Genomic DNA, 13,029 nt, shown 5'->3' on the forward strand with positions numbered 1-13,029 from the left:
TGCACTTCACATTATATCACGAAACACACCTGACCCCCTATGACATTATCCAATATCAAAGTGACTATGAAGGATCCGTCTTCTTGTGCCAGCCATTTATGTTACGCTGTGAAAAGCCCTTCAATTTCTATGTGTTCTCATCTCAATAGAGTGACAATGTCAAGGGCTAAATTTCCAATATGCCAGAGTTCTAAGCTGACCAGCTCTATAATATAATATGCATGAAGGTCAGAAACAGCTGTCACCTCAGATGTGTATTTTTCACAAAGTTATTTTCTTAGCCAAGAAGAAATTCAGTAGAGTACTTTTCTAAACTGAGAAAAATAACATGAGAGAATGAGAAGAAGCCATGTAAAAAATGAGACAATCAGCCAGAAAAAACAGTTCCTTTTGATTGCATTGGCATGCTTGATCCAACTTTTAAAGCAGCCTTAAAAGAGAAGCATTTTTTCCGTTTGAATTGCATTAAGAAGCAGAATTAGCTTTATAAATATAAATCAGTTAAGTATAATGAAATATTTATGCCACAGTATCTGATTTTTTCCCCTTTAGGATTACATTTAAAAGGGAAATAACAAGAAAACTTAGCACTTTCAGAAAGGGAATGGGTTTACAATTTATGCTAATTAATTTTCATATTGACAGAGTTAAACCCCTCATTTTACTTGATTGCAGCAAGAAAAAGAGAGACTATACCTAATATTTTTTTCTGCTACTGGTGATGCTGTAAGGGAAATCTGTTTTTCACTGAACACATTAATTCTTATTTGCTCACTCTTCTACTGCACAGAATTCAGGCCACTGTGCCAAAACCAGTTCCAGCTCCCTATCCCAATTGCCCAGGCACAAGGGCAAAGGTATAAGCAAGAAAAATAGTTCAATTTATTTGAAGCCATGAAAGGTTCCAATCAAGATCAAGAATCCATTATTCTAGGTACTATATAAAAAGAGCAATAGCCTAACCCTGACCTGGAAACAGGTTCAAAATTTTCCATTAAATCAAAAAACACCTTCAAAGTTGGAAGAAAAAAATCCTTATTTCTAAGTCATAAAAAAATCATTCTGCTAATAAAAATACTGTTTGGAGTTTGCAAAAAACTACCAGTTGGCTAATTCCTTATATGTTCATTGAAGGGTCTGTGCCAAAATCGTCATTGTTTTAACTCACTGGGCTTCACTCGTGCTACATCAAAAAGAAAATCCAGGTCCACTGAGGTCAAAATCCAGGTCCACTGAGGTCTATTTTCTATAAGAATTATTCATTAAGGATCTACAAGCCTGACCTGAAATTTTTTTCCAACTTCAGCTGCATCAAATTCTTCTTGGTGTTCAAACAGCTTCATTTTCTCTTCCCATTTCCCACATGTAAGCCCCATCTCATCTGGGCAACAGTGAAAGGTTCTATATTGCTAGAAGTAATACGCAGTATTATGTCTTTGATTATTTTGGAGAGGCAGAAAAAAGCTGAAGAACAGTAACTCCACTTCACTGACCATCTCAGGCTCTGTCAGCTTCACCTCTTTCCTCAAAATATTTACTTTTCTTAAATTTAATTTAATTATTCATACAGGGGCTTTTGTATCATTTATAGAATTTACCGATCATATTGATTAGCTTACTTAGTTCAGCTGGATTCACAAAGTAAATAAGATTTCTTTGCAATTTAAAAATCCCTTTGCTCTAGTGACTCTATTTCATTTTTTTTCTAATTTTAGTAGAAGCAGCAGTGCTAATTACCTGCCCTTATGTCAATGTTTCTTCAGTAGCATCCTCCAGTACTGAATTGCTGCTTTTCTTATTGTTATTGTCATTAGTACCTAAGTATTCTTATAAGGAAGATTTCATTCAGCCACTCTGAGGTTCTTTCTTCTGTAACAGAGAAAAAATAATTTATCAGTTAGAATCAGGATGTTGTCTATCCTTAATGAGATGGTGGCATGATTAGAAATGGTGCTATTTTCCGTTTCCCTTCCACATTCATTTTAAACCGCATTTCACTAAAGTAAATGTAGGCTTGTCCTGAGATGCATGTTGTACCTAATCACAATAAAATATGAAGTCTTTATCTCAGGTTTGCAGCTTTCCCAGCCATCATAAAATCCTAATTCAGTTTTCCTTATTTTAATGGGTTTTTCCACTACTGTTTTCAGGCAGACGTGGAAGCTAGATTTATTCACATCTGGCAACAGTGTGATGCTATAGTCCCCAGCTAAACATGTTGTATCTGAAGTATATTGTGCAAAGATATCTAAAATACTAGCAAAAAAAAAGGGAGTTTTATGATTTACAGTATGAAAAGCAAATCTCTCAAATTTTATCTCCATTTTATCTCAGATTAAGAATATACTGAATTTTTTGAATTTACCAGGATATACATTTAATAATTTTATTTGATTGAGATAGCTGTAAGAAATCAACTCTACTTCACTGCTTTTCTATTTTAAATATTTGCTTTAGTCTCTGTGTTGCCTTATAACTTCCCCATTAGTTGAATCATCGAATATTTGCAGATAGTTAACATTGCTAATCCCTATATAATCTTATTTTTAAAAAGCAGCCAAATGACTGGCTATTTGAAGGCTATGAAATATATCTGGCACCAATTTATTACTGAGAAGGGCAATTTTAGAAAGTTTAGTAGGGAAAGGAAAAGGATAAGTCCTTCTCCAGGGAAAGGTGACACAGTGAAAAAGGTGACATGAAGGATAGAGAAGTGTAAGAAGGTGAGAAGCAAGGTAATCATACCTACTGGAGGATGAGGATGACAAATTCAGATGGCATAAAACAATACAGGAACGCTGTCTGTTTTGTCCTAAATAAAATGTTGCTGGAGACAATAAACTCAGGAAGATGTACTGCAGAGACATTTATCAGGAAAGGCAGCCTAACTGACCAAGTTCAAATACCCTTGAGCTTTAGGGAGACTGAAACCTAATTTAAAACAAAGGGAATAGCAGATGTGTGTTACAGGTTGCCAAAGAGCCTGGGAATGCAGTAGTTATTCGGTGCCAGCATGACGTGGTTTGAAGGTTGTGTTTGCCTGGTTCACAGAACATCAGGACCTTCTTGCATAAAGCCCATCCTAAGACATTAACATCATGTTGTCTTCCAGTACCATGGCCTTATAGAGAAAGGTTTGCACAGTTTTAAATCTTAACATAGAGGTAGAGAGAGACTTGTCTAAGACCATAGATCTGCTTGCAGGCTCTACAGTTGTGTAGTGCGTTATAGCTGACTGCATTGAAACAATGGCAAATGTCGCTATCAACACACAATTATTAGTGACAGGTCAACATTCAGTTAAAAGCTTTCATCTGAATACATGCACAGGATTCACAATTACTTCCAAATTTCTTCTGAAGTCTCAATTACCACCTTGTTAAGAATGCCTTTTAAGGAGCTGCTATGGAGTACGCTTTAAGTTTGTCAACATGGGAGCAGGAGGGTTAATCTGAACGAACTTCTGAAGTGGTTTAGTTAAATTGCATTAAACCTTTATTCAGGCATTTGTATTCAGAATTGAAAAGGTCTTGATTCAATCTAGTTTACCTGCCGTCCAAAACAATCCAAGTTAAAATCAAATTAAAGCCATTTTATTTTGGAATATGAATATGTACACAGACTTTAACACAGTTTAACTAAATCTCCTTACAAGTGACTGAGGCAGAAAAGGAATCCTTGATGATTGCCACAGCCTCCAAAACAAATTGAGATTGCTCTCTCTAACAGCACTTCATTTCTTCAAATACTTAAAATTTTCTGTGTTTAAGGAGGGGTAGAAGGGAAGCGGCTACTAGAAAGGCAATATATACGCCTCACATGATAACATTATATAACACCATCCAATACCAGAGGCAGACATTGGATTATTTGGTCTCATCCCATATGGCTAGACAAACGCTATTTGAGTTTTTATTAATAGCACTATGACAACACTATGACTCAGCAACAGAAAGCATTATTTTAAATATCTTCTACCAGAACTGCCTTGGCACAAACCCTTTTTTTCCACAAAAGGGCCTTACTAAAACCTTCCGCCCAGCACTGAGATTAGCAGTGATGCAACATATATGATTGAAAACCTGGTGATCCACTTCCACATTAAAATAAATGTGTGTCCTAACCTTCAAGGAGTTGGTATAGCATTTTGAATTATAGATCAAGGAGAAAAATTTAATGGATAAATGCTAAAAAAATTAAAGTAGCTTTTCACTGCAAATAAAGAGTGAATGACTCATCCCAAGTCAGCTATCAGATGTATCAGTTTAGGTTTTTCCTCCAAAACTATGCATAAATCTCTTCTGTCTCGTCTCTTGTCACCTTCTCGTCAAAAGAAATTTCACATCACTTCCCTCCATCATTACTCTCCCTGGCTTCTGAAAACATTCTACTTTAAAATTTTATCACAGAGGTTTTTTTCTCCTAGGTTTCATGAAAGGTTATGCTATGAAATGTACAGAATAAGAAGATTCTATTAAAAAAAATCAGCCTTAATACAGTTAGGAAAAAAAATAATAAAAATCATAGAATGACTGAACAACCTTGATATTTTCCCTCTTTGAATCTACATTCATTTCCTCTCCAAAGTCCAACTGAAGCTACAGAGTTTGATGGGCATTTTTCCTCATTAAAGTTTATGTGAGGTACTTAAAGAAGCAAATAGATAGAACTGTCACACAGGCAGACTTTCAATGACTGCTTCCTTTTGACATCCTCTCCTCGGCTAAGAACACCTCCTGCATTAGTTCACAACAAATAGAGCTAGTAGGTAAAGGCTGTCAACCCCCCCTTCCATTATAAAAGACTTGATAGTTCTAGTTACTTTCTATGCGTTTCTCCATCTAATTTTGCATACATTAACACACACATTTCCTAAGCAAGCAGATCAGTAGGGAGATCAAGAGTAAGTTAGCCTTGTAAATACACATAACTAGGACCTGACAACCTAAGGAAGATCCTCTACAGTAATTAGAGCAAGCACGTGACATATACATAAGACAGATATAAATGCAACCACACAGCTTTTCTCCCACACCTGTACTCATTAAGTCCCACAGGAAGATCAATCCCAACTGCACATATAGTTGTACGGTTGTATGAATACTAACAGATGGGACATACTCTCTTTATGCAGAACTGCATCCATTCATGAGGAGCCAGCACTTTCAGTGGGGCTAGCTGATGTAGAGATGTAATGAGTGTCTTCTACTGCATTTCAGCAAAAATTGAGCTTGCAGGAGACCTTGGGTAAGGTATTACCTGTCATCTGCAATTTTTATAGAGTATTAGTCAGAAAAAAGAAAAAAAAAGTGTGGGATAAAGAATAAGGTAGTCAATTAGTCCAAAATAGTATCATAATGTACATATGTATGTTAATTTGGCATTGTCTAACATTTTTAATGCTTCATTTTGCAATTTTAATGATCATCTTCTGGTACTTTATATGAACTGTTTTCTAGGATTTTTTAAAAGCAAATTGAAATTACAGTATCTTGTGGCAACCAACTGAAGTTTATTTATAGATCACTGGTAGCTTGCTGTCCTCTTAGCAAGTGACTATTAAAAGGGGATGAGACAGAAAGATTGCTTTTGGATTTCACAGATATTTGCAGAGAAAAGAAAGTGAACTAAGTTCTCGTAAGTTCTCTCAAGGCTTTTTACTGACAGAGACACTTTTGTCTTCTCCTAAGGTTGACCATTTTGTGCCTCATTTTTCATGTTTCTTCTCCTCTCTGGTTCCTTTTTCTAGTCCTTATTTCCTCTCCTCAGGATTCTCAACCCTACCTCAAACTCCATTATCAAACAATATAAATTCCCACATTCAGATCCTCATTGGATCTACTCCTCCTCTTTAATTGGCTTTACTTCCCAACCATCATCCAAGGATGCTATCTAAAATCAGTTTCTACCCACAACCTCAACCTATTCCCTTGCTTCAGTCTTTGGCTTAATCAGTTCCAAGTTTCCTTTCCTGTACCCAAACCCTTTATCAGATCAGGATCTGTCCTCTCACCTTCTCCGCCTCATTTTCTCTTTTCTCCTTAATCTCTCATCTGATCTCAGTGTGACTCCAAAGAATTGGCTCCTAATTTCTAACTCTCTAGTTACTCCCTAACCTTTCACTACAACATCACATCACAGCCTCTTTATCCATCCAAGTTTTAAAACTACCAGATTCCATTGCTGTCCTTTTCCATTACCCACAGGTCCTGCCCCTTCCCTTTCTATTTGAGTGAGAAGACTCCTTCCCACGCTGCCCACCACGTGGTAGGGAAGAGGGCTTGCTGTAGAGAGGAATCCCATTTTGATTGCATTTTGACACTGGGTAAATGCTATGTAACTGCAGCCCAGAAATTTCACCACTTTTCTATTTTTCATGAAATTCTTGTGACACTGATTTTAAGCCAATTTTAGGAGTGGGCGTATTGTACATCATATTCAGCACACAAGAGCTTCTGGCTGTAACCCCACAGAAACCTCCTACATTTCACAGGTGGTTTGTGAGCTGCAGATGGAGAACTTCTGTGTAACAAACTTTTTAAAAATCATCCAGCCTTATTCATCCTCTAATTACAAGTTTTTCACCTCTTCTTCATATTCTCTACTTTTCTGAAGGCTGAAGAATTGCACTCAACTTAAAGAAAGGTTTTCAAAAATAACGTCCCCACTTGTTTTGCAACTATCTTTTTACTGCTACAAAACATTTTTTTTTTTAAGTTCTATCTTTCCTGCTCTCTTCAGTGCTGTTGCAGAAAAACTTTGTCTGTGTTTGGCCCTAGGCACACCAACCAAGTATTGGAGGGGTTTTTACAAAGAGAAATGTAGCATGCCAGTGACAGACAAGAAAAGCAGGGGAAAAGGTATGAATGAACAAGCAGATCTTTGCCAGTTTAGTCAGACATCAGTTCAGCAATTTTCACAAAATAACTATACAGAGATTTTCACAAGCCATTAAGCTGCCAGTTTTTCTGGTCCAACTTGAACATTACCTGGGCACAGCTGTTGGAAGAACGCTCACTTCTATAACAATGAAGTCCCCTTGCAATATCATCTTTCAGGCTTTTCATCCTGATGCGCAGTGGGCTGTTCTGCCAGATTCTTGCTTGCAAATGCTGCATTAAAGTGACAACTGCTGAAAAACACAAATCTGTAGTCTAGCGAGCCCGGATATCACTGCTTGTAACATAAAATTAAAAAAAAAAAAAAAGGTATTCCATGCTGTCTGGAGAAGGGTATGACTGGGGTTGATAATGTGAATGCAGAACTTTTATTCACCAAATCTTGCAATAACGGAATGAGAAGCACTCCAACGGGTATGATATATGCAGAAAAAAGCAAGTACTTTTCTACACAGCTGGCAGTAAAGTACTGGAATTTATTGACACAGGTTAATCAAGACAGATAGTATCAGCAGGTTCAAAAATGGATTAGGCAAGTTCATGGACAACAAGTTCATAAATGGATACTAAAAAAAGTATCCTTAATCCAACAGTTGTGGATTCGTAGGAACTACAAGTGGAATAGACTGCAGAAAGTGAGCAGGCTCACATGCTTTCTTCAGATACCTTCTACTGCCACCATCAACGCCTGGATACTGAGATAGATGACCAGTAGGCTGAATCATAGGCACTTAGGTTCTTACTGATCAGTTCAGTATCAAAGAAAAACGAAGAGACTGGAAGCAGATAGGAGAGAAAATGTTGCCTGCCCAAGTAAAGCTGGAATAATGGTCTCTATAGCTATTTCCCCTCCTTCCTAGCCAGCCTACAACTCAGTAATGAAAGAATTATTACAAACAAGAATTTTGTTCCAGCATAGTTTACTGCACAGTTCTGAAATTCAACAATGTAAAAAGAGTTCAGGCAAGCACTGAGCATTTGAGTTGTGACCCTGCAGGCTTTCTGAGCATCACTCATCACTGTGCAGCAGACAATAATCATTCTACCACTATGCTCAGAGGTTATTAGGTCTAGTTCTCTTAAAATGCTGATGTAAATCAGAAATGACTTCCATTATAGACAATGGACTTAGACTGCTATGAAGAGTGATGAGACTAGAATCGGGTCTATAATGTTTATTTTTAAAAGTTGGAGGAAGTTAATCATGAATAGCTGTTCTTTCCTGGATAACCCCTGCCGAAGCTGGCTGTGATTTACTCTTTGCCATTAAGAATATTTCTCTGATGCATTACTTACCATGACACATTCTAGGTATTAAGTTATAGTGTGCCTACAGGACAGTGTCACTAGGCTTATCTATCCATTTCTTAAGCACTACTTCTCCTAGTAAAATATGCAATAATCCTTCCTTTTCCCTGCATAAACTAAACATTTTAACTAAAAATGGCAAAAAATAGCTCATTGCTTCTCCAGCCAGCTCATCTGCAACAAAGACCTATTTCAGCCAAGACTGAATGTAAGAAAAAAAGGCCATATAATTTATATATAAACATTCAAAATTTAGAATCTGAAAGCTGAGTTTTCAAATTTGATTGTAACCAACTGGGAACTCTGATTCTTGCCTTAAAAGAGGAGCTTACTATGTCAAAAGAAGAAAAAGGATGTATTTCAAGTTCATTTTCATCAGACTCAAGTACTTAAGCACTCACAAGGACATAAAACTTGGACATTTCTCCTCAATGACAATATATGCCCCAAGGGCTCAGAGAAACAGATATGCAAATAGTAGAAATATGATAGCACACAGATGCTAGATTCATTGGTTTCAAGGTTCAATAGCATTCTAAGACTTCTTGCAAGTGGACCACTTACTACTTCCTCCTAGGCCAGTATTTGCATCATTACTGATGATTCTTTCTTTAAAAACCATTCCATGCTGTCTAGATAACAAATAAAACATAGGGTATGGTCTGTGTATTCCATACAGAAATTAAAAGAATAACATGGTCGTTTAATCTCACCACTTTTGCATGCAGATATAACCTCTCATGAAGTAGCTATTGCAAACTGGTTAAGTTTTGAATTGTCTTTGTGTACATGCAACTTGAGAGGGTGTAAATTTGCTGATTGATCCCAGCATTCCCCGCTGTTAATAAATACAAAATTCAAAAACAAGTCCAGCTCCCATTAAGGCTAAAGCAAAAACACCCATGCAAAGATCTAGAAGTTACTGTCAGTAGTTGTTGAGAGTAACTCAAAAATAGCATCAAATAACATTCAAAACAAAATACACAATGGTAACAGCACAGGCTGTACCTTCAAAGAACCCTACAGCTGGAGCTCATAAACTGAGAAATTTAAAGTGCCCATTTTAACATATTTGTATATGTGTTATCTTAAAAATAAATCCATCCATGGGTAACTCTGTGTGGGATAGTTGATATTCTTTCTACTATATTAGTAGAAAGTAAAGTTGTACTGTATAAAGGGAGACATGAACTCTAGACTATGAGGTTCTTTATTCAGAGTCTCTAAATGTACATAGTCATATATATAAACACAGAGAGCAAGTTAATTTTGCATCCTCCTCATATACTTGAACTAATTGACACAATATGAACCTCAGCAGTCTGACTTGGTTTCAGAGAGGTTAGTTATAATATCAGTTACACGCAGAGGTCATGTGGTCCCTCTGCACAGGGAAAATTCTCTTATAATGCAAAAAATATAGCTGAAATTAGTTTCAACCCAATTCTAATGTGTCTTACCATATAAAAATAGCATGTAGCACAACTAATATGCATAAAACATAAACCCATTAATGGACTGCATTTAGGTGAGCTAAAGGAAGTGAACCAAGATCATCTTAAATCTTCTTATATGCTCTTTGCTGATGCCATGACAGCTAGAAATTAAACATGCAAGGAACTTTTATTGAACTGTCCAGATCTGGTTTATATTCAATCAAAATAGCCCACTTTATCATACCATTCTTGACATTGCTGCAAAATAGATAACATCTAAATCAGAGATTGTCAAAGTGAAGTAACTGTCAGGAATTAAATGGTATTGCTGAATAAAAACCATAATTGAAATGCACAAAAAACTCTCTAAAACAATGTTAGAAACTTTAGATGACATTGCAGAGCCATCAAAAGTCCCTAACACAGCAATAGAATTGAGCAGATTGGGCAAAATGTCATCATTTGAGCTTTCTTGTGCCTTATTACACACAGACATCATCTGGGACTCTGCAGAGTACTGAATTACTATTTACAGCATTTTGACCTTGAACATCATGGTTGCATTAATGCAGTCTGTTCAGTGGAGCCGACAGATAGTTATGAGGTCATAGAAAACATACAACAGATTTTTGTATTCAAAGTGAAAAAAATAAATTAGTGACCAATATAGATCTTAAAATGAGGCAAATGTTCATAAAGCACCTGGACTAACAAAGGGCAGTCTTTTCTACATAACAGGCAAGATGCAATATATTATTGATCAAGCATAGTAAGAGGTTTAGTGCCCTTTCAGAGTTCTCATACTCTAATTACGCAATGTAAATTAGAATCCCTAAAACCCGCAAGTTTCTTGAAGACGAAATTTAGTCACCCTCAAGCATGCCTTATTAACTAAGTGACAAAGAATTGTATTCAGGAGGAGTTTAAAATTCAGTGTTCATTCAAAAAGAAACCGATTTGAGAATTTCAAATACTCCACTAACAGCAAGAGATTAGCAGTATATAGCCTGATTATTTCACATCCTAAAGCTTTTTTCACCCCTACATTTATAGTGACATCTGCAAGTGCTAAAAGAGTTCTCTCTAGGATGAAGATCACTAAGTCAAAGTACTCAAGCACAATAGGCAATTAAAGATTGAATTTGTTCATGCTCATAACAATTGACAATGATACTGCTATACATGAGTACTTCATTGAATTTGTGCAGCATATTCAGTATCTGGAGACTCTTCTCTGTATTTCTATGCAATCCATATAAAACTTTAAATAAATACTTAGGAACACACATATTTCAAATACATATCTATAACCTGCCTATCATTAACTGGAATTGCCCATAAAGAACTTATGGTACCAATGGAAGAACAGAACACTAAGCATTTTTCTTACTGCAGGCACTGAAGTCTGCCTTTCCTACATGTGATCGCGTGATATTACTGACATGGCCATTTGAGACTTGATTCAACACTGTCAAAGTCAGTGGGAGTTTTGACACTGATTTCTAATGAGCTCAAGAACTCACTCTGTTTTTCTTAGGGAGGTGAGAACCAAGGAGATGCAAGTCCCCTCACTGCTTCAGTGTTTCGTCACACTTAAAAAAAAGTCTTCTCTCAGACTGGTTTGCGCAGGTATAAAGAGACTCATACTTTTATCTGCTATTCAAATTACAAAATATAAAAAAACACAGTAATTTTCTTAATAAAGAACTTCTTTACCACCCTGTTGTGCCATCTTATGTCATTTGTCAGCAAGAGATAATTTCAGCAGAATCAGACACCTGCAAGAAATAGGTCAGGTTTTATACTGTATCACAACAAATGCTTGTATCTGTTAAGAACTAATAAAATTACAATCTACTTCACAATGTTTTGTTCACAGGTAGTGAAATTATACATTTCTTTTTAACCCAGACAAAATTTTGACCATCTCTGCTCCATATATTCTTATCTTTCAAGATCAGGAGTTATTCCTTTCACAGTATAAAGGATGTTGCATTGGATTATACAATCCAGCTACATCTGTTCTCTCATTTTCTAGACACTGCATTCACTGTATTTCACAGCATGAATTCACAATCAAGATCCTGAATACCGCTCCATGATAAATATCACAGATGAAGAAATGGTCCAGTGCCAATGTCATTTTCATAGTGCTGACACTTCTGAACAATGCCTCTTCAATATATTTGGAGGAAAGGTAGTAAACACTATTTCAGCTTAAAAGAAGATCAGACAGTATTGTATCATTCAGTTGGAAAATAATCTTTACAACTACTTTAATATACTCGGTGTTTTTCTTTCTTTAGCAAATATTTCTAAAAATCAGTAACACTCTTTCCTTTCTTGAACAATTGTAGAATTAAGACTTGATTCCATCAACAGTTACACAAGTGAGTAAGTTTAGCTATGTTACTGTTCCATTATATTCAGAGAGACTACTCATATAGTAAAATTCTTGCAAGACTCAAAGCCTTGATATATCAGCTCAGCTCTTCACTGAAATGCAGACATCTCTGGGGTAAAGTATGATAAATATTTAACAGCACAGGGAAACACTACAGTGCAGATTTAAGGCTCAATCTGGCAAATACTTACACAAGAGTATATTTTCTTCACACTGCTAAGGAAGAATACTCATGTGCATAATCATATTCATAGGCACAAGATCGCACAGTACCAGACCCAAGAGAGGAAGGAGAATGGGAAAGGAGGATGGAGTCTTTTCAACGCGCCCCGGAATCTTCAGCATTTACTGAATCTCTCGGCAAAAGACAGAAAGGCCTACAAGTTGATCAAAACTGTAATGGCTGGAACCAAACATACTCAGGATTGCCCCATATCGGAAACAGAGATGCAAGTCCACCACTGATAACTTCCAGTGAACCACACAGTCTGACCAAGCACCGTTAATTACAAACCAGACTACTGAAACTCATGCTCATGAAGACAGAACACAATAGGCAGGAGGTAAGGCCCTGTTCTGACGCACAGCTGCAAAGTCAATCACTATCACAAGCGTCTTTCAGTTTTACCTGTCTTCCAAATGTTGGTAAAATTTTCCAAATAATCCAAAGTGCCTGAAGTTCAGAAAGCTCCGCTCATATGTTTTTCACAAATCAGATAATACTGTGTGTGTGTGTAATGGCTAGTTTTTGGACATCTGACCAAGCATTTTCCCATTTTTCCAAGAGAAATTCTATTTCTTCTCTGATTTAGTCTCATCTCAGCGCTATGAAAAGGAGTCAGTCAAAACAGCTATGCCAGATAGCTGTTCCTGGACAAATGTTTCCCTGACTATTTCACTCTTCACAAACATTTGCAATAAGGAGATACCTGTAAGCCATCCATTCCAAAACTGCATTTTCCATTTAATAATTCACACAAAA

The sequence above is a fragment of the Apteryx mantelli genome, chromosome 9 (assembly GCF_036417845.1).
Source record: "Apteryx mantelli isolate bAptMan1 chromosome 9, bAptMan1.hap1, whole genome shotgun sequence".
Taxonomy (NCBI): domain Eukaryota; kingdom Metazoa; phylum Chordata; class Aves; order Apterygiformes; family Apterygidae; genus Apteryx; species Apteryx mantelli.